The following is a 27,749-nucleotide window of genomic DNA, read 5'->3' as shown; positions in this document are numbered from 1 at the left end:
CAGGGATGATCATTTCTTTGATTTTGTTTGTATTAACCTTACTATACACAGTAGTGCTCTATACCCTATAGGTACCCAGTGAATTATATAGCTGATAAATGATTCCTTATTTTTGGTATTACAACAAAATGTCATAAAATAAACATGACAAACTTGTTGTTTGAAGTCCTGAATTTTCTAGGTCAGTCTCGATAAAGTTATATGACTGCCACAGAAATATTTATAGGTATATTATATATAAGTGGGTGGGCCTGTTGGAAATTGGATGAGCAATCCCACTTCAAAGAAGTAACATACAAAGCCTGTAGCTCTATGTTCCCCAGTTGTGGGCCTCCAACCACCTATAGTGTCACCTGAGGTGGTTATTAGACTCAATTTTCTCAGCTCCATTCAGATCCAAGGATCCATATTTTAACAAGCACCCCAGATGATACGGATACATACTAAAGTTTAAGAACGAGCCTAGCCTGTAATCTGAGATGGTCACACACACAGACACGTTGTTACCTCCAGTAATTCTATGAGAAGATGGAAAATAGCAAGTGAAATAACATGGCCATTTCTAGCAAGAAAAGGGAGGTAGGGGACTCCATTACGCATCGGGGAACTGGGAGAATACTGGTGCTTTCTCTCTTGGTGATATATTGCTGGCAGTTTGTCGTGGCTCATTTGCAGTTATGGTCTGTCCCTTTTGAAGTCCCGAGACGGTTCGCCAGCATTTTATTTTTAACAGCAATTTCTTGAAACTCTTGGAAACAGTGTTTGTAGGACTGGGCCAGTAAGATGTCACAGTGCTGTGGTGACTTTTCCTTATCAGTTGTGAGCTCTTTTGCTATTACACCGTCATGGAAATGCAAGGAATAAAGTGAAAACCCTGCATTCTTGTGATATTTCCTAAGGGGGGATGGCCGCTGGGGTCTTAACGCAGGGAGAGGCGAGATAAAGGGAACAGAGGCGTTAGCTGGGGCTTGGAGGAGCAGGATGTCTTAGGCAAGGAACGTTAAGATCTCTCTCTAAAGAAAGAGCAGTGAAGTACGGATGATAAATATCTTGAAAGGGCAGCTGGAAGATGACCCGAGGGGAACTTTCATTCTGGGGTGGAGTCCTGCGAAGGGAGCACAGGTGGGGCGTGTGCCCGTTCCGCACCTCGCTGAAATCAGATAGGCGCCCGGACCTCCTGAAAACACGCTCCATCACTCAGCCTCGGGGACGGGAGCCGGACCCTTCGGCGAGCCTGCGGGGAGCCGTTACCCGCTCGGCTCCCCCGCAGAGCCCCCCTTTGCCGTTGGCCCCCCGCTCAGCCCCTCCTTTTTGGCTGACGTCTGGGCAAGCGGAGGCGGGAGCGTGGGTGGGCCGAGCGGGCCGTCGCTCGCGATTCGGCCGGCTGTGCCACACCACCGCGCGCCCCCGCTCCGCCCGCCCCTCCGGGCGCGTCTTTTCCGGGCCCGCGCGGCACCGAGCCTCGCTCCGCCTCCGCCGGCCCTCCTGGTGCGCGCGCGCCGCTGCGGCTTTTTCTCCGGCCTCCGCGGCGCGCCCCTCCTCGTCCCAGCGCTAGCGGGCACGCGGCTCCTTTCCGCCAGCTTCTCGAGTGCCGAACGCCGGCCGGCTGCGAAGACTCCGTGGGCAGCGCCTCCGGTGAGTGACCCCCGCCCGCTAGGCTCCGGCCCCGGCATCCCTGCCCTGTCGCAGGGCTCCGGCCGCCCCACCGTCCCACACCTGAGCCTGGAGGAGGTTAAGGGGACGTTCCCGTCCCCGGAATCCGCTTGCTTTCTTCTTGAGCCCGGGCGATTTACGCGCCCGCATCCCCCAGGCCCGGGAAGAATCCCGAGGTCTCGATATCATCTCCTTTGCTGAGGTCTGGGGTCCTCGGGACACTGGCCTGCCCCTTCCTGCCGCTCACCGCCCTCTGAAGGCCAGAAGCATCTTCCCGATTGGGGTACTAGGCTTTACCGTGACCTTTTCCAAAGGAGCCCAATAAAAGGTCGCCAGACCTCCAAACGACCTTTAGGGCGCCCCTGGACCTCAACTCCATTTTGTCCCCTTCGAGTCACTCTACATCTGAGAGCTCGGGGCTCTGGCTCTCAAAGCATCCGCCCTTCGAATTTGAGAGATGCCCTAGCTTCCGATATCCTCTTAGCTTCCGTATCTTTACGTATGTTAGAAAACGGTTGGATTCTATAGGAAGCATGTCCTTAATTTTTCCTGTTCTACCTATCTACATCCCTGTCCTCCCTCGCTGCTATATATTTAGCATTAGCTCTATTCACTTCCTCTTCCTCTCATTCGAATACCCTACAGAAATAACTGTGGTTGATGTCTATAGCACAGAGAAAAATCGTGGATAATATGATTCATTGCCTAACCCCCATTAAGGGGTTACATATTTTAAATAAGACGTCATTTCTGCTCTTCACTCCAGTATCTCCTCCTTCAAAGGCATTTTTTTCACCCTCTTGAAATGACTTTGCTCTAATAGCTCTTTTCACCTTAAAAAAATCGATCATCGCTCTAAGAAACAACCGGGAGATGCAGATTAAGGGCAAAATGGCATTTAAATGAATCTCTTTGAAAAAGTAAGCCGTCTGCTTTATGGGTTAATGATTTAATCAACGCCTCAGTTTCCTCATGTACAAAAGTGAGGATGTTGAACGAAGGTTCCTTCTAGTGTTTTGATTCTAGGATCTCTAAATTCATGCTTAGTAACATGTTGCTGCATAACGGAGATTTAATCTGATGAAAGCCCGGTTTCCCGGTACTTGCCTGTCACTTTAGCTTTTTTATATTGCCTCCAACAAATAGTTTTATCTGTTCTTTAGACATAAGTGGAGATTCAATCACTGTACTGTCAGTGAACATATCAATCAAGATTTTAATAGTGTAAGGCCTCTTCCTTGAATTGTAAAATAGCCCATCTTTTATGTAGAAGCCACTGAAGTGTAAGACATTTAAGATTCCTGTAAGAATTAACACTCTGTCTGCCACTTAGGTGGAGGATGAAACATTAAACTGTTAGTATACTTGCACCATAGAGTACCTTATTGTTCTAATAGGAGAAGTAATTTGACACCTAAAAATCTACACAAGATGTAATGCAGCAATTGAAATCTTGATAAATTCAATCCCCCCCCCCCCTAAAAAAACCGCCTATTTTAAAAATAAGTGATTCAGATGAAGATTTTTGTTTGACAGTTTTGGGTACAGGTGAGATGGCTGGAGAAAGGAGAGGCTTGCCCAAGTCAGTGAGAAGAGAAATGATTGACTCTGGAGAGGCTCGGGTTCCAGCCCAGCGCTAGCTAATAGTCTAACCTTGAACAAGTCACTTTACCACTCTTCATTTTTGCGTCTGTGAAAGTGTCTTGATGTTGATGGAATGATCCTTAAGTCCTCCAATTTGAATTGCATACATATATAGTTATATATGTGTATATATATGGCAATTTGCATTAAGGCTATGCCATAAATCCTTAGTTAAAATCAGCTAAGCTAAATCCTTAGTTGTTTAGAACATTTTTCTCCGTATACTAGTTCCAATCTATATATGCATAATTCTTAATTCATCTTTATCAAATGAATTATTATATGTAGAAGCCTATACATTGAGAAGCACTTTACAAAAGTCAGTTATTGTTAACTTAGGCTTGCAGGTGAAATGTGTGAATACCACACTTTATATCTTCTTATTTGTGTATATATATATATTTTTTTATTGAAGTATAGTCAGTTTACAATGTTGTGTCAATTTCTGGTGTACAGTACAATACTTTAGTCATATATGATCATACATGTATTCGTTTTCATATTCTTTTTCACCATAAGTTACTACAAGATATTGGATATAGTTCCCTGTGCTATACAGTATGAACTTGTTTATCTATTTTATATATTTCTTTTTAAACATTCAAGGCTTTCAAGAAATTGGTCCTGGAATATGTACATACTGCCTTGGACCTGTAATTGGCTAGGCACTTGAAAAGAATATGGAGGCATTCATTCATTCATTTGTTCGTTCATTCAACTTATCTCACTCCTCCATCTATCACTTATTTTGTGCCAGGCCACTAGGATATGATGGTTAAGAAAACAATCCTTACCCTGAAGGCTTTAGTTTTATAGTGTGGGATGGTGGTGATGGTTAGGGGTTGTGGAGAGACAGTATTATCAGTTCTTATTAACAACAACAATCAAATCAGGGACAGAGAAAATCGTGGGGATGTTAAGTCTCCACAGGGGAGGAGGAGGTGGTTTTATTAATTGTAGGCTGTAGACTCTCTTCTTGGCATTCCTTTTTTTTTCTTTCCTTGATGTTCTATTATTGAGACTTTAGCAAAAATAAAAGCTTTATTTTTTTCCACTCCTGCTATTGGCTGGTCTTATATACTCTTTTAACTATTTATTTTAAGACAGTTGTAGATTCTCATACAATTGTAAGAAATAATACCCTTTAATTTTCCCCAGTGGTAACATCTGGCATAGACTGTAGCATAATATAGTAAGGAAATTGAAATAGATACAGTGCAGCCACCTGATTCAGAGATCCACAGTTTTACATGCACTCTTTTGCGTGTGTGTACTTAGTTCTATGCAGTGTTATCACATGTGTAAATTTGTATAACCACCACCAGTCAAGATACAGAACAGTTCCATCACCCCAAAGATAACTAATGTTGCCCTTTTATAGCCACAGCCATCTCCCTCCCTCCCCGATCCCTGACAACCACTAATCTGTTTTCCTTGCTTATAATTTCATCATTTCAAGGACACAATATAAATGAAATCATGCAATATGTAATCTTTTGAGATCAGCTTTTTTACTGCTCAGTGTTATTCCCTGGAGATTCATACAGGGAATGTATCTTGTAATGATAATTCCTTTTCATTCCTGAGTTGTATTCCATGGTGTGGATGTATTATAACTTAATCATTCACCCACTGAAAGACATCAGGCTGTTTTCCATATCTTTTAAGTTTTGAGTAAAGCTTCTATTAATAATTGTGTACTGGTTTTTATATAAACAAATTTCCATTTCTCTGGGATAGATGCCCAAGAGAACAATTGCTCATTGTATGGTAATTGCATATTTAGTTTTATAAGGAACTGCTGAACTGTTTTCCAGCATGGTTGTGCCATTTTACATTCCCACCAGCAATGCACTAATAGTCCTCATTCTTGTCAGCACTTGGTGTTGTCGCTATTTTTTTTATTTTAGCCATTCTGGTAGGTATGTATGTAGTGATATCTTGTCATAGTTTTAATTTGCATTTCCCTGATGGCTAATGATGTTGAACATCATTTCATGTGCTTATCTGCCATCTCTGTATCCTCTTCAGTGAAATGTATGTTGTCTTTTGTCGATTTTCTAGTTGGATTTTTTTTTCACTGTTGATTTCTGAGCATTCTTTATATATTCTCAATACTAGTGCTTTGTTGGATACGTGGTTTGCAAATATATTCTCCCAGACTGGCATAGGGAAATTTCATCCTCTTCACAAGGAAGTTTCACAGAACACTTTAATTTTGATGAAGTTTGGTTTACCAATTCTTCCTTTTATGAATCATGCCTTTAGTGTCTAGGGATCTTATGTACTTTCATTGTTTAATTTTATTCCTTGCTGTTCTGTATAGCATCCAGTATTTCTGTAAGCCGTGTGAACATTTTTTTTTCTTCGAACAATCTCAGAGCTTAGATGTTTTCTGAGAACAAGTGGTCTTAATGGCTTAGAGTGTGAATACATACTCATATGTGCTCTCCCCATATTAAAATGGCTGCCATCCTTTTGTGCCTTAAAAATATATTTCTGCCAAAAAAAATATTCCTGCCCTACCAGGCCATCAAATGAAACATTACAATTAATATTTTAAAATTAAATAGACACGTCATATGCCAAGGAGATTTTTGGTTTCACTTTCTAAATTTAAAATATTTTGGCAAAACTGTGCAGTTTTTAATCAACATTTCTGGTAAGTAATCCAAAGAACAAGTTTGTGTTCTCATTTAAATGTACTTGGAAAGTCTACTTCTGCATGTTGTGTAGTGAAGTTGTGAATATAATGATGGATTTAGTAGGCTTTTTCTACTCAGAATAATGAATAACAGACTGTTGAATTTGTCTGTCTAGATTGCATATTTTCCTTTTATAGTAGCTGCTTAATTTTCATCTTATCTTTTAAAATAAACATTAGTTTTAAGGTGACTTACAATGTTATACTTGGAAAAATATATGTGCTCATATTATGAGAAGAGCTTACAGGAAAAGCTTAGTGATTGATTTTGAGAGTATTCATTTCTGTAAGGTGGTAATGAAATGATTATTTGTCTCTTCAGTGTGACCATATTTGCTCAAATGCGTGTATAGCCAGGGTAGTGGGTTCCTATGTGAAAAAGATCAATCATTGGTATTAGGCAAGGGCCGATAAAATATTGCCAGTGGCCAAATCCTGCCCACCACCTGTTTTTGTAAATGAATTTCTGTTGGAATATAGCCACATTCATTCATTTATGTGTTGTCTGGCTGCATTCAGAATGCAGTATCAGAGTTGAAACAGAGAACTTAAGGCCCTGAAACCCAATTTACTCTCTGGTCCTTTACACAGAAAGTATGCCCAGAGATAAAGCAACCTTATAAACTATTGAGTCTCTGTGATATAAAGGAAATTTAACAAACTTTACCTTGACTTTTAGTCCCTTTTAGGTATATTTCCATGAGAAGTTGTGGTTCCGAAGAATGTATTCATTTTCTTTACTAAGTCTACAAGGCACTGTGGTCTAGGAGCAGCATTAAGGAATGGATAGAGAGTCGGGAAGGTTGATTTTGTTGTTGTTGTTGCTAAGTGTGGGCTATTTAAGTGTGAATGTAAATTTACAAGTAAGACAACGAGTGAGATTCAGAAAGAGGTCTACGCAGTCGCCATGTCCTTTGGAGATCCTGTTGTGAGCCAGAGTGATAATGGCAATGCCAGGTATGGCAGCACTATTGCTTCTGCTCCCAAAACTACTGTGATCTCTAAAGACATGGTAGTTTGAGCCTATCAAGCTGAACTTAAGACCAATGGCTTATTATTTTGCTTGCACAGCTTTCTTTTGTAAGTTAGAAGTTGACACTTCAGTTCTTCTAAATGCCCTCCCTATGAGTGATGTTGAAAATGGAAATTGAGTTAGGACCATTGGCTGTACATTTGGAAAGAAATGGATCCCTGTCTCACATCATACACAAAAATAAATTAAGGATGTATTTAAAAAATCTAAGTATATATTTTAAAATCTTCTGTAAAACTGAAGACTCCATAATGAAATTAAAAAGGCATGTGATAGATTGGGGGAAAATAACTTCTACATATGCAGTGGAAGCTTTAAGTGACTTCCACTTAACTGACTCACCATATTAAATGATGCTTTTTATTTCTTTTGTAAAATACACTGTGCACTGAACACTTGCTATCAGTAGGTTGGTCTCCAGTATGCTTGTGGACCCATCAGTAGAACAGATGTTTTTCTTACTGAACCTATATATGCTCATTGTTCTTATTTTTGTAAATATGTAATTTATTTTCGTATTTTATTACTTGATACAATCTGAGTAGTGGAGAATTGAAGTTCTTTTTACTGAAGATTTATGGATGAAATGATATGATATCTGGGATTTGCTTCAAATTATATGGGGAGGTGGAGATGTGGCATGCATAGAGACATAAAGGAAATAAAATTCACATATAGATAATTGTTGAAGCTGGGGGAATAGGGTCATTATAACAAAACAAATTGAATGTTTTGGAAAGAGTTGATGAAAGCAAGTTATAACTGTCCAGTTAGGTGTAAGACAATGATAAAATATTGGTATAAAATAAATATAGAAGCTTACAGGAGTCTTCATTCATAGTTCGTTGCAAGTGTCTTTTAAGTCAGTTGAAGTTCTACATTATCTAAGTATTTAGTGTAAATTTCTTTAAAATCAGTGGGCCTGGAGTTAAAGAAAAGTCTTGGCCTCTTGGCCCTGTATCAAAAGTTTGATGAATGAGTGTACATTTACCACTGATAAAATAAAACGAAGATAAAATGAAGTGTTTGTCATGCACATTTTTTAATAATTGTTCACCTTACTTGACCTTTTCCATTAGTCAGTTAGCTGTTTCAAATACCATTAAATAAAAGACTTCTACTATATGATCTATCATATATAAAGAGCTTCTAGAGATCAATAAGAAAAAGGCACCTATTAGAAAAAGTAGCAGAGGGTTGTGAATTGACTTTTCCCAGAAAAAGAAAGAAAAAAATGAATAAAAAAGAAAAGATGCTCAAATTCACTCTAGTAATTAGGGAAATGAAAACCATTTCTCACCAAATACAATGGCAAAAACTATACTATCCACCTGTAGAAAGAAATGGTCACTGTCAGGTACTGTTAATGAGAGTGCAGATTGTGGAGCTTTTTGATAAAGAATACCAAAATCCTCTCATCTAAAAATGTGCATCTATTTTGACCCAGCAATTCTGTAGGAAACTGTTCTAGGGAAATATCTGCACATTTGTATAGAGATACATACAAGATTTCACTGTGTTGTAACTGGTCATGACTGTGAAAACTTGGCAGCAACCTAAATGTCCATCAGAAGGGGACTGTTTTAAATAATAACATGCTGTTCTATGGAACAACATGGGGCTATTAAAGGAAAAAAACTCCTCAGACCTGTATAAAATGATGTAAGAATTCCAAAGTATGTTGTTAAAGGCGGGAGGGGCAGGGAGGGAGTTATAGAACAGTCCATATACCGTGACTCCACATATTTAAAAAAATAAAACCTTACCACGTGTATAGATTATACAAAATGGTTCTATTGATGCATACCACGAATAGTTATCTCTATAGGAAAAGGGAGTGGTGTTAGAGGAAGGCAGTATAGGGATACTTTTACTTTTTACCCTATACAGTTCTATAAGGCATTTTAAGTTATGATTATTATTTTGATAGTAATTATTCAGATTCATCATATGCAACATTTACACACTGGAGGATACTTACAATGTGATTCCTTCATTGTGCATTATCCAGTGACACTGTGCTAGAAATGCAGTGCCTTGTACTTAGCACTCAAGTTATTATTATTTTTTTAAATAATTGTCTCCCTTTGTTAAAGTACTATTTGTATTTTCTAAATTTTCTACACTGAAAATATAAGTATAAAAAAGAATAAAAGTACCATAATCCCATACCCAGAGAGATCTCTTTTCAACTTTTTGGTACATATGCTTGTGGACATGTTTGTGTACACACATGTATGGACGCTTGCATGCACACGTTTACATGCACATGCACAAGTACAAACATACATATCTTCTTTCTACAAAAAAATGAGTTCTTACTGTTCATACCGATTTGTAACTTGCTTCCTTTAACTTGACTCTGTACTGTGAACATCTTTCATGATCAGTAGCTCTGAATAAATGAAAAAGACGTCTTAGTGGGAAAAAGGACAACACTGTGTCATGTAAATGTAGTGTTCTAGTTAAAATAACTGGTTTCTAGGACAAACTATAACCTCAAAACAAAGTCATGGTCACCAAAAGTAAATAAGCAAGGAATTTATAAATTCTCAATGTTAAACCAGTTTAGTTCTGTTTTGAATTTAACTATGCACATGTTTTTAAAGTTGTAGTTACTAGTAGTGATGTATAAATGCAATATATTAAACTGTCATTAGGAATCTTTTGGGCAGAGTTTGGTTTTAATGAAGATTTGAAAGCTGAGCTTGAACAGTTATTTTGGTTCAAAGACTGACTAATTTTTGGTAACTATGTGGGTGCAGTTATGTTCTTTCACAACTTAGAAAAGTAAAGAAAATCTAGGTCTGTGTAGCAGCATGCATCTTTGTCTATGGTATCTCAGCCTGTAGTATATAAAATTGATCATTGGGGTAACTGTTTGAGGACCAAGTTTGATTTGGGTAAGTCTGTATATATTCTGCTGGAATGTCATCTATAAGCACTGAGTAAGCACATCTGCTGAAGGCTGGTTATAACCACTTCTGGATTTATGCTGTGGGGCTTAGAGGTGAAAATATCTTACTTTACAATGAATTCAATAGAGTAACAAAAAAAGATTCTACCTTGTAGACAGTGGTGTTAATGTAACGGCCTATCGTAGCTCTCATATTTTTGTTACGGTGAATGGAACAGCATCTCTGTTCTCCAAGGCTGTGCATCTTGCGCATTTTGGCCTCTTTGGAATTGATTTTGCAGCAAGAGGATTTTTCTTTCTTAGGTGCTGTCAAGTTAGCAGATTTAATGACAGAGTCAGGATGGATGTTTCCTATTTCTAACTTGATTAACGACAAGGGCGTGTGAGATTAGACTACTAACGGAGGAATTGAAAACATTTATGGTGGACTCTAGGAAGTTAAGACGGTGGAAGACATGGTGAAATGCCTGTTTTCTCGTAAGATTTCTTCAATATGTGCCTAAAGCATTTCAATACTATAAAAAATGTAATGATAGGGTTTTGAAGGATCACTTCCTGGGGGTACCTGAGTGATGAGTGATCGAAGAAAGCCTGGAGAAATGGGCAGAACTGCTTCCACTGAGATGGTGATCATTATTCTCAGAATATGTTAGTCATTTCTGCTTCTCAAATGAACTGAAAGCTGAAAACTTCCCACAGACAGGAAACAGGAACTTGGTTGAATGAGCTTAAAGTTCAGTCTTGGCTTTGGAAACAGAAGAGAAGACAACCAGCAGCAGTATCTCATGGGATGAATCCAACTAAAAGGTGCTTTGTTCCACATGACCACTGAAGATAATAAGTTGAGAAGTAGCTTAAAAAAGTAGTTGAAAAATCATAACTTGACTGAGGGGTAGAACTGGGGAACTAGCTATAAACAACTGTCAGATGAATGTGTTTCAGACAAACAGAGCAAAAAAGAGAAAAGCAGGCCAGGGATAATGGTATTCTTATATTTGGAATGACAGAAACCTTCAGGATTTGGTCAATTGCAGGTTCGTCTAGGATGGTTTAAAGCCTTTGGGAAAAGATTGGGATTCCCTCTGTGCCCAGGCATTTCCTTACGGGAGTAGGTTAACATTTGTGTGAAGCAAGTGGTTTCCATACCTTGGAAACTAGAAAAGGCAGCGTTCAGGCTCATTGTCGGTGAGTTATAGCAACCTGCAGATGGAAAGCTGTGTTGTGTTTATTTCCCCAAATAGAAAGAAATGTCAGCATTAGCATATTCATTCAAATATATTGCATATTACACATTTTTAAGCAAAATGACTGAACTTGTAAGGATGTTATGCAACTCAAATTTTCCACCAGAAATTTTTGGATTCTTTTGCTTAGATTTTTATGTGAAAGCAGGTTTTTAATTTGTACACATATTTACATTAATTTTAATACTCTCTTGATCACCAAGAGATTGTCGAGTGTTAAAATATTTGTAGGGGAGTAGCTTTCTTTAGGAAGTACCCTGCCCCCCCGCAAGAAATGATATCTTTACAAGTAGTTTTAGAAGAGACAACCGCAGAATGGAAACATCCCTGGTGAGTCTCTGCCTCCTTTTTCATTCCTATTTTAAAATGGGAGTTCCCCAACCTCATTTGTACAGCATTTTTTTTTTTAGGACTGGGTTGGTAGAACTGAATGAGGGATTATTCTCGACCCCAGAAGTACAAAGTATTCAGTGGGGTTCAAAAGACACTTGCACCAGCCCTGCGGGCTGACTTGAATCCTAGCTCTGTAAGGTCCCTCTGGAGCTGCTATAAGCATAAGGGTTCTGCAAAGGTGGCACCTCTGTCTCTTGGGACAATATTCCAGTGCTCAGATAGCTTCCCAATCTTATCTCCCTGGTACCCTGCATTTAAGCCATTGTTCTTTGGTTACATGAAATGTCTCTGTGAAGTGATTGGCCTATGATTGCACTGATGTACATTTGGTGGAATGGGAGAGTTGTTCTTAATGTTCAGACAGCTGATCTTTTTATAAAAAAAAAAAAAACCTAAATTAAAGATTGAAGTTTTTTTTAACCCTTTGGGGAGAAAGTGCTTGCTTGCAATCTTGTTTCTAATTGTCTTCAGCTGGGGAAGACTGTTGGCCACCTCCCTGCCTGCCTTTGATTTAAGGGCCATGCTGCTTAGGTCATGTTGCCACAGGAAAGAGGAGGTGGATGCTGTACTACGGCATAAGCAAAGGAGAAGGAGGTGGCAGTGAATATGTGGTCTATAGCCAGAGTGAACCGTGAATTTTGAAAACCAGGAAACTCAACTCCAGTTTGTAGTTTAGAGACATATTTTAAAAACAAGTTGTAGCTCATCGGGTCTCTAAGCTAAGAGTATATTTAGAAGCCCTTCAGTGTTTAATTTGATGATATCACAGTCTCCAGCAGAAATCTGCAGAATTTAGTCAAAACTCTATTTGTCTTTTTCAAAGGTGGTATTGTTGTTATAAAACACATAATATGTTATTTTATGACTTTGATGAGATGCAAGCAACTCATTTCGAAGCAGCTAATTTGGGTTGAAAGAATTGCTTTTCAACCTAGAGTTGATTTCTTTAATTTTGCATCCTTCCTAGCTAATGTGACACTAAGGTCATTTTATTCGCCTGGTCTCTTCTAGATGTCATAACGTTTTGTCGTGAGATCATGAGAAAATGTTTCTTCTGCTTTGAGAGGAGTAATTAGGAATTTGTTTAGGATGGAAAATCAGTTCTTAGATTTGCTGCCTCTGCTGCTGACCTCTACCTCTCGTGTGAAAGAAAATCAATGATATTTCAAAGTCACACAGCTACATATTTGGGTTGCATAAAATTGTTCTGTGGAATGATCTAAACTTTTAGAATTTGTGTTGAGCTTGGTACTTGGCCAGGTCTGGGGCCATGGGCCATGTCCCGCTATTGCTGGATGTTTTTTTAAAAAATTTTTTCTTGCTTTTACCGGCACTGCCCCACTGCCGATGAAAGATCAGGATGTTGCCTGGGTTTGGCACCAAGCACTGAACCTCAATGCGTTTCTCTTCTACTTTCAGGCATAGCAGCCCTGGGAACCATAAAATGTGCTTGAAGCATTTTGATAATACCTTTTCTTATTCATTAAAAAGCTGACCTGTCACTGTCGCTTAACTAGCAGACCTCAAGATGTATGGTTAACAGAGAACGTTTGTTTTCGAAACCTCGTCTGTGTTGACCTTAGTTTTGCTTTTGAAGAAGAGTAAGCAGCAGATTGCCTCATGTAGTCCATGAGAAAACAAACCACCTTCTTGCCTTTTACTACTGCTCACATTGGTTACAGATGCTTCACGGAGGCTTGAATTATAACATAATTTAACGATGATATATTTTCACTGAAATACAGAAAAAACTGCAAAGGGCTGCTTTAAAGGCAAATTACTTTGTAGATGTAGCAGAAATTAAATGTTTTAGGGACAAATAGGAAATATTTACTAGTAGGAAATATCAACACTTGAAATTGTAGCAAATTTCTCGGCTGACGTTTATATGGGGACACATAACTCCCCTTCCTTAAACACAGTGTTTCACTGAGATGGGAAAAAGACTTTTGCTCTGCTTGGGAGTTTTTAGTATACTGGTGCTTCTCTTTAAACCACTTTTTGAAATTCTTGCTTTGGATCTCATCTTATGTAAAAGTGCCCCCTTTTTGGGAAGCATTTTCAATCCTCAAGTCATGAAACCTCCAAACCTCCTTTGGGTGTGTTCTGCAGCAGAACTAACCTATTCCAAATTTTACATTTACTGGAGTAGTATTATAACCAGAAGTTTATAACCTGTTTGGAACAGCTGGATAGTAGTCTGTAGATAAAATTGATCAAGACCTTTTGATTTTCTGTTTGCATTTTTTAGCTCTGCATTTTCCTTTCTTTTATTCCTTTTCAGAACCTCACTTTCATCCCTTGGCTTTGTGTAATTTTCCTTGCCCCAATATTTAAAGGAAGTTTGGGGGAAAATCCATTTTTGGGCAAGTCAGCTGGTACTTAAGCAGTAACAGGTATAACTGGATAATCCCAGAGGGTAGCTATTATTATTAGCTTTTTAAAAAGTATATAATCATCTGGTTGGGTTATTATTATAGGGTCGAGGGTTGATTCATGGGTGACCCTCCTCTCCTTTTGTACACATATGTCTGCTCTCTGTGTTAGTCTCATGTTAACTCACAGTATTAGCTATTGAACAGTGCATTCTACAAGGACAGGGCATAGTAAATGCTCACTGAATAGTCCTTGAACAGATGCATGTGCATGTGTCTGTAGCTGCCTAGGATTTGGGAAACTAGATTTTTAAAAATATTACAAAGGAAAAGGGCTGTTGCTTGCCATACTTATTTTTAATTCCTTCCCTCAAATGCTGTTATGATGGTTAGTCTTCAACAATGATGATTACAAAACCAAAGAAAATACAGACTTAACCATTTGTTTCCTACTTCAGTGAGTCTGTGCCCAACAGGGTAACATCACTTTCATATTATGAAAGTCTCTGAATATGTCATTAAGCCTTTACAACTTTCAGTTGTCATTCTATAGGGCATAGTGACTTTCTATCAATGAAGTTTTATTCTACCATATTCTCGTTTAAATGTAGGGATCTCTTAACCAAATGGATTTTTTCTTCTAGATTTAAAAAATGTGATCTTAATATATGGCTTTTTAAAAAAAAATGTTTCATTTAAGAATAATTTTAGATTTACAGCGAATTTGCAAAGATAGTTCAGAGGTCATATATATCTTTCCTTAGATCACCCTAATGTTAATAACATTTTACGTAACATGGCATTGGTGCAGTACTCTTAACTAAACTCTAGAATTTACTTGGATTTACCTAGTTTTTCTATAAGTCTTTTTTCCCCTGTTCCAGGATCCAAAATTGTTATATATGTTTATTTTAGAAAACACATATAGATAAAAAGTCAAAGCAAAGTACAGGCAATCCCCCTACCCAGGGACAACTATTGAGATTTTTAGTATCTATCCTTGCATATTTTTTCTATGGATAATATAAATCCAATCCCCCAAAACTGTTTGGATTCCCCTAAAAAAAATGTGTTCTATATACTGCTTTGTAATTTGCTTTTTTTTTTACATTTGATATAGCATTTACTTTTTTTTTTTGGTGAACATCTTCCCATGTCTGCTATTTTTAGTGTAGTTTAATCTATTCCCTATCCTTAGATATTTTATTGTTTCCATTTTTTTTGCGCAGTTAATTCTTCATGATTTAAGGCCACACTGTGCTTGTTTCTCAAACCTTCCCCCCACAGCAAACCTGAGAAATGCAACACTCTTATCAGTAACAATGGCTCATTAAGCCATGATTCTAAATATGTGTATTGGGTTGAATCATTGGGAATTGCTGGGGCTTTTTTGGTATGTAACTGATTTTGACTATTGGTAATTTTATATGATTCAACCTAGTAGTTTGAAAAATCTATCTAGGGTATTCTGATTCCTTTCCTCCCTTCTCACTCTACTGAGAATCTCTGCGTTTATAATGGTGAGCTGACTCTGAAACATTTTGGCCAGGCAAAAATATTGACAAACTACCTTCCAGGTGTCTCTGATAAACACAGCATCCTGAAGACCTATGCCTGTGTTGATGACACATGCAGAGAACTTGAACTCCAGTGTTGAAAATGGACTTCTGAGCATTTTACCTAAGCTCTGTAAGATACAGCCTGATTGATGGCTGTGTTGGCTGGGTCCATTATCTGTATTGGATAGCCAGGGGCACTAGTGCCACCTAGTGGTACATTGTAGACAAGCAGCTGATGTTGCTTTACCTCTGCTTTCACTTTTTTTCTTTCCTTCATGTTCCTCCACGTGGTCTCACCTTCCTTTTCTTCTCCCCACTTATGCTAGTGGTACTAATGGATTTCATTTAACCCAGCTGATAATAATCAGAGAGATGAACTAACCATGTAATTTTGCTGCAATATCCTTATTTAAGTAAAGGTTTGGGAATATGCGACATAAAATAAATGTAAACATACAGAACAGACTGTTATTTGCTCTGTGTATGAAGTCATAATTCTTACCCAAAATGGGCATCAAATTTGTCCTCTGCCAGAATATGGCACTTCTTGTATTTAATTTCAAGATTCTCAGTATATAAGAGGAAACATCCCTAAAGATCTCAGTGGTGAAGAGGCATCAATTTCTGCCTAGAGTGAAAGATTTAACTTGTAAATCATTCTTTGGTTTCCTTTCTCTTTAGTATGACTTGTTACTTCATTCAAGAACTATTTAGTAAGCACCTACTGTGTGCTTGTACTGGGCTAGGTCCTAGGGATTATAGCTGCGATCGGGACAGACATGACCTCTGTCTGTAAGGAGCTTACAGCCCAGTAGAGCACCAGAAACTTGAACGAGTTTAGGTGCTGTGCTACATGGGTGCTTGGAGAGCAAATAGCAGAGGCACCTCACATAATGTGGGGAGGTCAGGGAAGGCTTTTTAGAAGTGTCATTTAAACTAAGACCTAAAGGAAGCCAGGAAAAGAGAGAAGAGAATGTTCTTGGCAGATGAAAAAACATGTGCTAGAGGCAGAGGTGAGAGATTAAGTGTGGTGCTTTTGAGAACCTAAGTGAAGTTTATGATGGCTGGAGCTGTGAGATCAACTCATTTAAGCTTCACAACAGTCCTGAGAGGTAGCAGTAGCATTCCCTCCGTTTTAGAGATGTGGCAAATGAGGCAAGTTAAATAACTTGCCCGTGGTTGCCCAACCCTAGTAAGTGGCATCGCCAGGAACTGGACCCAGGCCGTCTGGCTCCAGCATATTTGCTCACAGCTACCATAATAGTCTCCCCTTCTGCAGGGCACTGTGTTATACCCGAGTGTCTTTGGCCCCCTCCCCCACCCCACCCCCTTAGCCTTCGGTGGAGCATAGCACCTTATTTTGTCAATCTGCGACCTTTTTTTTTTTTTCCCTGATGGGCCAAGTTAAACAAAATCTTTCTTGGTAAATTGAACTTTAGGCTGTGCTAGGCACAGACTCTTCCAAGAACGGGAGCTTATAAATATGTGAAAAATTCCTTAAGCTTACAGCATCTGGGTTAGCCTGGAAACTCTCCGGTTTGCTTTAGTCTTTTATCATTGACTGGGAATCAAATACCTCATTTGATATGCAGCTCTACAGTTGCTATTTTCCAGAAAATCCATGTTTTCCAGATAAATCGTAGATGGGAAGTTATAATTGGTTGTATTTTAAAAATGAGCATAAGATATATATCCCCCGCAAGGCTAGAATTTTTGTTTGCTCACTAAAGTTCATTTGGCAATATCCTTTTCTCTGACTTAAGTTAAAGGGTAAACACAACTTCTTAAATAGGACTGTAGCCTTTTAAAGTCATATAAAGGAGAAAACCTATCAATGGAGATATTTTCTTGTAGTGGATCTGATTTATCATTTATGTATTTAAAATACAAGTGTGTGTTTTGCAAGATGAGGAATTAACTACAGTTTCATTTTAGGAGATGAATTTTAGAAGTTGGATTATAAATATTCAGTTGTACATAAACTATTTAAGCTTGTTGTAAGTTGATATTGTTGAAACTCTTGGAATAGCCGTGTGTGTGTGTGTGTGTGTGTTTAACAGCACAAAACTGGTTCTTTCATTTACTTGCCCATTTGTATATGACTGTGGATTCAATCAGGAGTTAGTACTTGGAAGTGTTTTGCCATGTTCTCTGTGGGACCAGAGTTAGGGTTATTACTCAAGTCATCACTAGGAATGTTTTTACAAAAAAAAAAAACAAACCAAAGAAGATCGGGGAGGGGTCTCTGATAAGAATTACTCTGGGACAACGTGTGTAAACCAGGGGACAGACATTGGCAAGGTGGGAAACGTGATCACCTTTGTTTTAACCAAATCACACAGGGATCAAATTTGTGAGCTTAGTTTCAGAAGCACTGGCTCAACCGAACTGAGTTAACCAGCAGCCACAGATAGCTTTCCCTTTACGCTGGAGTAGAAACATCAATTTTCAAGTAAATGTATTATTGTATATTGCAGTGGAATTGCATGTGAAGCAGCTGTGTTCTTTTTATAAATTTTGGTATTGTGAACTCGGTGCTGTTAGGCCTGTCGAGGTTATTACAGGACACATTCAGAGCTGTGTGGGCCTGACAGGAAGTGAGGTTACTTACTGATACTTTACTTTTGCCTGAAACATTTTGAAATGAAAACTTTGAGGGACAGAGGTGAGTCAGCCTTTTCTGCCTCCTACTTCTTTTTGAAGTCAGCTAGTACGCATTTGTAACATGATATCACAGTTGACTGGAATGTCTGAAGCAAGACAGTCTTAGGTAAGGCGATATTCTCTAAAGTTCTGCGTAGTTAGTTGGTCCCAGAGTTCAGGTTGTAAACAAGTGGGTACTGATGGAGAGCTAACTTCTGAAACCCCCTCCCTTCATCATCCCTCTCATCACCCGGGTGGGAAGCAAAGAAGTGATACCTATTTGGTGGCTTTTGCTTGTGGTACCTTTTCCGGGGCAGGGGCAGGCCTCATTTCCTTCTAAGGGGCTGATTCTGATTAACAAAAAACATTTTCCTCATGAGACAGAGGAGTTTGAGTATGACTATTCTCGTACCTATTAAATCTTAGGCCAATATCATCTGGCATTTGAGTCCCTGTTTGTTTTAATAGGGTAAGTGAGTGGAACTCTGGACTTTAAAGAAATTATAGGGCGGGGGGTAGGAAGAGATAGACTGGGATTTCAAAATTGTAGAATAGATAAACAAGATTATACTGTATAGCACAGGGAAATATATGCAAGATCTTATGTTAGCTCACAGAGAAAAAAATGTGACAATGAATGTATAAGTGAAAAATTGTGCTCTACACTGGTATTTGACACAACATTGTAAAATATAAATCAATAAAAAAATGTTAAAAAAATAAAATAAAAGGTTAAAAAAAAGAAATTATATTTCCATCTGTTTTTCTGGCATGATTTTCTGGCTTTTTGATATTGGCTGTTCACTTGCTAGTAGTAGTGAATTTTTGTCACATTTTGACATAGGGGACTGCAGGGATGCTTAGCTTAAAGAAACATTTAATGTTGTAGTTATAGGAAGAAAAAGAAAGTTTGTTTTATTTCACTTCATAGGTTATATTACATGAGTGAAAAGAAGTTATTTTACTTTGATTCTAGTTTACAAACAGAAGTGTCTAATCTTTCTGTAGTGTAGTTGAAGTCAACTTTGGGCTCCTTTTCCTAGTTACCACTTGGCTATGTGAGTAGGGCCAAATGCCGTATGGGTCATAGTCGTCACTTATCAACACACACACACACACACATAGACACACACTAGCATTAATTGAAAGACTGGTGCTGTATTTTCTACTTATTTATTAAGTGACAAAAGTAGTATATTTACTGAAGAAGTTTCAGAAAATGTAGCAAAAAATAGCAGGACAAAACTAAAAATCACCTATAATTCTACAACCTAGAGATGAACATTCCCGCTTGTAGCCTGCATATATATGTTTAAGTTTCACCTTAAACCAGTTTTACTTCATATATCTTGAACGTTTTTTCCTGTCCTTAAATATCTTTGACAATGCTGCATTTGATGACTGTGTAGTATTCAGTCATAAACCTACATCGTTATTTTACCAGTCTCCTTTTGGGCATTTGAGGTTATTCCTAGTTTTTCTGTTATCTATATCACAGTGGCAACTCTAGTCTACATTTTTGTGTGTGTCCATCTCTGACTTTTTCCTTTGGATATTCCTAGAAGAAGAGAGTGAAATTCCTAGGTCATGGGGTGTGTATGACTTACAGCCTCTTGATGCCTATTGCCAAATTGCTTTCTATAAAGCTTGGACCAATTTACACTTCTGTCAACAGGCTATAAAGTGCCCTTTTGCATACATTTGGCAACACTGAATAATTTCTTTATTCTTATTTGGCATTACTCTCGATGAAACCCCAGTACATTGCTGTCTGTTTTAGTAAATAAAAATTATTCCTGGCAGAAATGACAATGGGCATGTAATATTATAAACAGTAGTACTGCAAGGAACTGGTGGCCCCAGATACTTTGAGAATCATCAAAACAGGCTATATTTTAGCTCTGAGTCTGTGTTTCTAAAAAATGTATTTTTCCTTTCTCAAGTAATTTATCACTCTCATCTTTGATGTAGGGGAAAGTGCTAATGTTTTTCTCCTAAAATTATTGCTTCACAAGTGACTATTCATTATGTTAGTGCTTTCTGTGCCTGTATTTATTGACTCATGTCCTGAAAAACAAAATGTTACTTTTGGCAAAAATTGCCCAACTTTGCTCAATTGGGAAGTTTTGATTGTTACACAGCAGTAGTTTCTGGTCAAGATCTCTTAAAGTAACAAATACTTCTTTCAAATATTGTTCAGGTCCTTAGCATTTTAATGAAAGCCTTGTATCAACACACTTCTTGAGTAAACTTGAAAAGAAAAGATTTGGCAAGTCCAGTGTTTGATATTATGCAATTTATTCGTCTTAAAAGTTTTTATTTTTTTTTTATTTTTATTTAAAAAAGTTTTTAAAATCAGTATCATAAAATTGTTGGTCCTGAGTCAAGAATTACCAATGTGACGGCAATTTTCATTTATTAGAACTTTTTCTCCCCAGTGAAACTGTCTTAGGTGGACCTTACAAGTAGGATTTATGGATGTTTGTGGCTTTAAAAGTTTTTTACTTAAATGCAGTTGGTATATTGAGAGCTTTTCAAAGAACGTGCCTTTCCGTCTTGATACTGTTGTAAATTTTATTGTAGGTAACCAGAGGGATGAATCTTTCTACTTTTTTGTTATTTTCTAATATTCTTGCATTCATCTTAAGAGTAAAGCTAATTGATACTGATTAGAAAGAAATTCTTCATTTTGCTGTATAGGGAAGCACACAGGATGCTTTCCTAATGTTCTGGAAAGTAGACCCTATTTTAGCTCCTATGGTCATTTGGAGAGGAGGGGGAGAACACTTCCTTTTCAGAGACTAGTTCATTACTCTCATTTTAAAGCCTATTTCAGCTCTGAAAGTCTATAACTTTGTACATAAGGGGTGGAATTTATATGTGTGTAGTTTATCTTCTTTTCCCAGTACTGTACTGTCTGGGTTAGGTACTTGTCATTTTTATACACACACATGATTTACATATGTATGTGATATGTAAATTGTGTGTGTGTGTGTGTGTGTGTGTGTATAACTATACTAACAATAAAACTAAGTGTGTGTGTATATATATTAATATATATGTATTATATATCACCATACTAATGTGTGTTTATATGTATAAATGTACTAATATATGTATGTAACATACAAATGTGTGTATATATGTGTGTGTGTATATAAAACCATACTAATGGTAAAACTAAATGTGTGTGCATATATAATTTACCATACTAATTATATAGAGAGAAGTTATGTAACAAAATGGGTGATAACAGAATTCTTAGCTAGAGTTGAAGTATTCCTCTTGGCATTCAAACTAGACCATGTCTTTGAGTTTGTGTAACGACAATGGGTGAAGCATAAATAAACATTGCTTCAAAACTGAGAAAGTGAAACAAAGAAATTACTGCAGAATATTGTAGATTTAACTATGTAAAAAGTATTCATTGTTGTCATAGATGTGTAATTTATATGTTCTTCCAGAACTGAAAAGAATAATTTTTGAGTCAGGAGTAAAGTGAAGGCTTTTCTGCTTGGCTAAGATTGATTATCAGCATTCTAAATATGATGGTAGGTTTATTTTTTGTTGTTGTTGTTACAAGTGCTTTCCTAAAATATCTGCTGAAGATGATAATTAAAAAAAAATCCTAGCCTAAAAATAGTTACAAGTGAAGTGAAAGCTGATATTAATTGTGAAGAAAAAATAATGACTGAAACCAGCTATATTCTCTGACAACTGTTAGTTTATTTCTCTTATCCATTCCAACAAATATTTGAAGCCAGAGTGATACAAAGTTAAGACACAATCCTTGCCCTGTATGAGCCTACTGTTTAGATAAGTGATTAAGATAAATTCATAAACAATACAAGGAAGTATAATACAAGTTTAGAGCTATTAGAGAAGAGCTGTAGAAGTTCAAATGAAGGCTAGAAATTTTTACTTGCGGTATTAGTGAAGGTATCTTAGAAAAGGTGGCTTTTAAGCAGAATTCTGGGTAGAAAGAAGGACATGAATAAAGTTTCTGAAACAAGAGAACTTCAGAGAATGTGGCTATGACACTTTTTTTTTAAGGTAATAAGTGGTTTCTTTCGGTTGGAAGACAAGGTAAATTTTTTCCTTTAAATTAATAAATTATTTTATAATAAAATATTTAATGCTGCTGATGGGAGTATAAGTAGGTATAGCCTTTCTAGACAGTAATTTTGTAATATATATCAAGAACCTCCTTTCCCATCTCACCCTCCCACACACACCCGTAAAAGATCTATCTTTGGCTTGGTAATCACACTTTTAGGGACTATGAGGGAATAATTTTTATAGTCTTGAAGTGGAAAAATGACCCAGAAGCCACAAAAGAAGCTATTGATACATTTTATTACCTGAAAATTAAAAAACCCGTATTTAGCCTAAAGAACTCAAATCAAAGAGAAAAATACTGGTAAAGATATTTGTAATATGAGAGACAAAGGTCTTATTTCCTTAATATACAAAGGGCTCTTCTGAATCACTAAGAAAAAAATGATCAGGTGAAAAAATGGGCAAAGGACTTGAGCAAGTCACTCATAAAAGAAATTCAGATATAGTGAAATTTTTATATGTTCATTGAAAAATACCAAAACAGAGTAGTTTTTTTTGTACCTATCAAACAGTTTAATCCAGTACAGGGGCTGTGGTAGGGAAATGGGCATATTAGTATAGTCCGGTGGGAATGTGAAATGGTATATTCTTTTTTTAGAGGGCATTAAAATTTTGTTTTGGAAATAAACTCAAGACTTTTCCAAAACAGTTGTAAAACTAGAATACCATTTCCATGGGCTTTTTACCTAGCTCCCCCTAATGTTAACATCCTACATAATGTATAATACAATCATCAAAACTAAGACATTAATGTTGATACAGAACTATTAACTAAATTAGGCACGTTATTTAAATTTTATCAGTGTTTCTGCTAACATCTTTTTTTTTTCCTGTTCCAGGATCCAATCCAGGATCCCACATTACATTTAATTGTCATGTCTCCTTAGTCTCTTTCCAATCCATGACAGTTCCTCAGTCTTTGTCTTTTATGACCTTGATAACTGTGAAGAATACTAGTCGGTTACCTTGTATTATATCCCTAACTGGGGCTTATCTAATGTTTTTTCAATTAGGTTGAGATTATGCAATTTGAGCAAGAATACTACAGAGGCCACCTTGTGTCTTTCTCAGTGCATAGCGTCAGGGGGTACGTGATGTCCACATGCCCTATTACTGGTCATGGTAACCTTGAACACCTGGTTAAGGTGCTCAACTGTGTTTCTTCACAGCAAAGTTACAATTTTTCTTTTTACGATTTATAAATATTAATACTCATTCTATGTTATATTTTATTAATACAAATTTGGGGGAGATACTTTGAGACCATGCATATATCTGGTTTCAACTTTACATTTTCACTCACCAGTGTTAGCATCCACTGATGGATTTTTGCCTGCAGCAATTATTACTGTGGTATTCTGATGGAGATTTGCTATTTCCTATATTCCTTCCACATTTATTAATTAGAATTCCTCTGTAAGGAAGATTTGTGCCTTCTCTCTCACTTATTTATTCAATCATTTACTTGTGTTAGTATGGACTCATGGATATTTATTTTATTCTTTGGAATATAATCTAATACTGCTGTTATTTATTTTGCTTAAGTTTCTCCAGCTTTGACCATTGGAAACTCTTTTCGATTGGCCCCTGTGTCTTTTAAACATTTCTTCTTTGTCTTCTCCTCCCCTCCCCCTCCCCCGTCCTCCCCCTCCTCCTCTTCTCCTTCTTCTTCTTCTTCCCCCTTTTCCATCCTCTTCCTCTTCCTTTTTCTCCTCCTCTTCTCCTTCTCCTCCTTCTCATTCTTCTCCTTCCTCCTCCTCCTCCTCCTCCTCTTCTTCTTCTTCTTCCTCTTCCTCTTCTCCTCCTCCTCCTACCCCCTCTCCTCCTGCACTTTCTGGCACCAGAAGATATCAGGCCCAACTTGCATTTTTCCTGCCCTGGCTTTGGGACCAGCTACTTCAAAGAGCTCTGGTTCTTTTTACTGGAGATGGGTAATCGGAAACACAAGATCTGGGTGCTGGATATGATCATTGCTATTGTGTCTCTGCTTCTAGACCTGGAGGACAATTTTAATAGACTAAAACCTAAAATGGTCATTCGCTTTTGACCCAGCAGTTCTGCTAGAAGTATATCCTATAGAAAAACTGGCATAAATATATTGTTAGGGTTTTCATTGCTGTATTTCTAATGATGAGAAATTAGAAAATCCAGAATGTCCATAAATAAGGATGATTGGTTGGACTTAATTTTGATATGGTCATACAATGGAATACCATGGATCTGTGTGTTCTGGCATGGAAAGACATGTAAGAGTCTTTTTTTTTCTAAAAAAAAGTTGCAAACCTGTGTAGGTAGTTTGATTCAATTTTTTAAAATTGAGTATGTGTATGTATTAGAGTATGCTTAGAAAAAAAAGTCCCCAAGGGTAAATGCCAAACCATTAAAAGCTGTTATTTCTAGGGGATTGAATAAAAATGATCCTTTCACTTTGTATTTTATATTTTGTAATGTTTGAATTTTTAAAGCAGCTTTATTAAGATATCATGAATGTTTTATAAGTACTTTTTGGTTATCTAACTTTTCCGTGAAGCAACATTCTAGTCTATGACTGATCTGTGGCTGGTCTAAGACTAGACTAGAGTCTTGAATTATCTCCATGCTCTTTAAACTATACACAACAGATTTTGGGTAGTTTTACTTAGGGTATAATATTACTTTAATATGTTTTAATGTTTTCAAATCAAGTGATCTATAATCTTAGGAACATTTTGAGCTCCTGGCCCATTCATATTCTAGCATGGCAGTTTTCATCCACTAGTACTTGCCAGTATATAAGTTATATATATATTTATCTAAAATAAGAGCTGTGAAAATCCATTGCTTAGGAAACTGTTTTGTAAGGGACTTTCCAGAATTTACTTTTAGATTTGGACACGACGTGCTTAGGGCTTTGTTAACATTTTCCACTCTTTCCCAAAATGTTCTCTTTTAAACTTATTAAGATTGGTCCTTGAGACATTAAGGCTGGAGGAAGATTCATCATGCCTGAAACATTTCCAACTGATGCTATCACATTTTTAGGATTGACTTTACTTCTAGAAGAATGTTTCTAAAATATTGGTCAATAAACTATTTGTGGAGAGGGCAGAAACTAAGTACATTAATGGTTTGTTTTGAAGTTTGTCTCAAAACATGAGGTTGAACAACGCTGCCTTATATTTGTATTGCCTTTTCCTTAATGACTCTCTTGTTAGCTGCAGGGACACTGTTTTGCTGGTATTTGGTAAGGCTTTCTCAGTACTGCCTCATGCCCAAATTGAAAGATGATAAACTTTAGATGCTGTATTACCTCTTTTTTCATGCTACCAGGTGATTTTTAAGTGGAAACAAATCATGTTATATGTTTCAATCAGTTTAAAAATTTGCTACACTAAGGATTTCGAACTTCCTTTATGTTGCAAAAACTTGCATATCCGTGAAAGTGAAAAGTATGACTAAAATTTGCATTATAATTTTAGCCAGATCATCCCTATTCCCGATCAGTCTGTAAATAGAAACTGCATGATGATAATCTGCTTAGTTCTTTTATATGAAATTATTTCTTCAATTTATTTTAATAGAATGACTTTGAGAGGAGGCTGCTATTTCGTAGGGAGGAGGCTAGGAGAGAGGCAAGTGCAGGGTCAGTTTTCCTGTTGAGTAGCAAAACTTAATTAGGCTAGGTTAGAAAATATGATTTGGTTCCCTTTTATCTACTGGGGAGCCCTTGCTTGCTTTCTTTTTTATGATGGAAGAAATGTCCTTTAAAGTTATAGGTGCTGAGAAAAACCACGTCTGTCCTTTGCATGAAAGAGCATCTGACCTAGAAGAAAATATAGGCAAAACATTATCTGACATACATCTCAAAAATGCTCTCCTAGGGCAGTCTACCCAAGCAATAGAAATAAAAGCAAGAATAAACAAACAAACAAAAAAAGCATCTGAGAGTTGAGCTGTCCTGCCCAATTAATTGAGGGCTGTGAGACTAGAAATTAGCAGGAGGTTGATGCTGGGGCTCTCATCCACCTGAGAGAGTTCTCTTACGCTTCTGATTATCCTCTCCAGCTTCTTCCTCCATAGTACCAAGGACCAAGTGTTAAGTGTTAAGTATCCTTTGCAGATATTCACTGATGGAACTTTTTTTTTTCAAATTAAGCAGATACTGGATAGTTTTGTCTTCCCCCTCACCACCACCCATAAGTCTTTAAATGATTTTATAGAAGGTTGGTTTTTGTTGTTTGTTAGTTATCTGAATTAATCTTTGGGGAAATGCAGGCACTTGTACAAGAAATATAAAGTTTTTCTTCTCCAGTGTTCTCTTTTTGAGCTCTTTGGACTTTATTTTAATATGTACGTACCAAGGTTTCCCCTCTGTTTTATCCATTCATTCCTTGGCAGACACTTAGGTTGTCTCTATGTCTTGGCTATTGTGAATAATGCTTTAATAAACATGGGGGTGCATCAACAAAGTCCTTGATACCCTGTTTTCATTTCCTTTGCATGTATAAGCAGAAGTGGGATTGCTGGATCATATGATAGTTGTATTTTTAGTTTTTTGAGGAATCTCCATACTGTTTTCCATAGTGGCTGCATCACTTTCCATTCCTACCAACAATGCACAAGGCTTCCCTTTCCCCACATCCTCACCAACACTTGTTACCTCTTATCTTTTTGATGACAGCCATTTGAACAGGTGTGAGATGATATCTCACTATGGTTTTGATTTGCATTTCCCTGATGATTAGTGATTTTGAGCACCTTTCCATGTACATTTTTGGCCTTCCGTATGTCTTCTTTGGGAAAATGTCTATTCAGTTCTCTGCCTATTTTTCAATCTCACTGTTTTCCTGTAGAGTTTTGACTAGCGTTTCTTAGTGCCACGCTCAGTTACTTTTGTGAGATCCTAATAGCACTACTTCTAGTCCTTTCTTAATTTCCCTGTAGTACCTGGCTCATCATAAGCTAAGGTGCACGGGGAGGGTGAAACAACACTTCAGGTTTCTTTTTCAAAGCAATATTCTCTCATTTCACTGAACTCATAAATGTTGTCTCTTATTGCAGATTGAAATCACAAAAGATATACGGGTTCTTCTTAAGAGAAAAAGAGGAAATCTGTAAGTATTTGTCTTTTAAAAATTCTAAATTTGTAATTTTGTCAGCTTTTGGAGAAAATTAAGTGACCAAACTATCAGGCATCTCAACTCCTTCTATTGGAAAACCCTTGCTGATATTTATGTTTGTGTTAAAAAGGCAATATTTGGAAAAATAAACTAGGAAGACTTTTTGCTCTGTGCAACTTCTAAAATGTATACCATCTATCACTCATTTATGAAAGCGTAAGTGATAATTACAATCTAAATAAAATTTTTTTCCTTTTGAGTCTTACCAAAAAATGGACCACAGATTAGAGTTCCATATCTGACTACTAAGGTGTAGAGGCCGTGTATCTTTGGTGAGCTGTTTAGCTTCCCTTTGCCTCCATTTCC

At 37.3% G+C, this 27,749-nt stretch overlaps 1 protein-coding gene across 3 annotated transcripts in view; it reads left to right on the top strand.

Annotated features, from left to right (window-relative positions):
- Window positions 1–1,501: 1,501 nt before the first annotated feature.
- The window catches only part of ACSL4 (acyl-CoA synthetase long chain family member 4), a 71,301-nt gene continuing 45,053 nt past the window's right edge, over window positions 1,502–27,749 (top strand). For all 3 annotated transcript variants that reach the window (XM_031445514.2, XM_031445513.2, XM_031445512.2), the window contains exons 1-2: window positions 1,502–1,635; window positions 27,325–27,377. The gene's annotated coding sequence lies outside the window, so the exon portion shown is untranslated. The remainder of the gene's footprint in view (window positions 1,636–27,324; window positions 27,378–27,749) is intronic.

The sequence above is a fragment of the Camelus dromedarius genome, chromosome X, assembly GCF_036321535.1.
Source record: "Camelus dromedarius isolate mCamDro1 chromosome X, mCamDro1.pat, whole genome shotgun sequence".
NCBI lineage: Eukaryota > Metazoa > Chordata > Mammalia > Artiodactyla > Camelidae > Camelus > Camelus dromedarius.
Note: the sequence above shows the minus strand (reverse complement) of the source record. Positions and strands in the feature narration are given on the sequence as shown.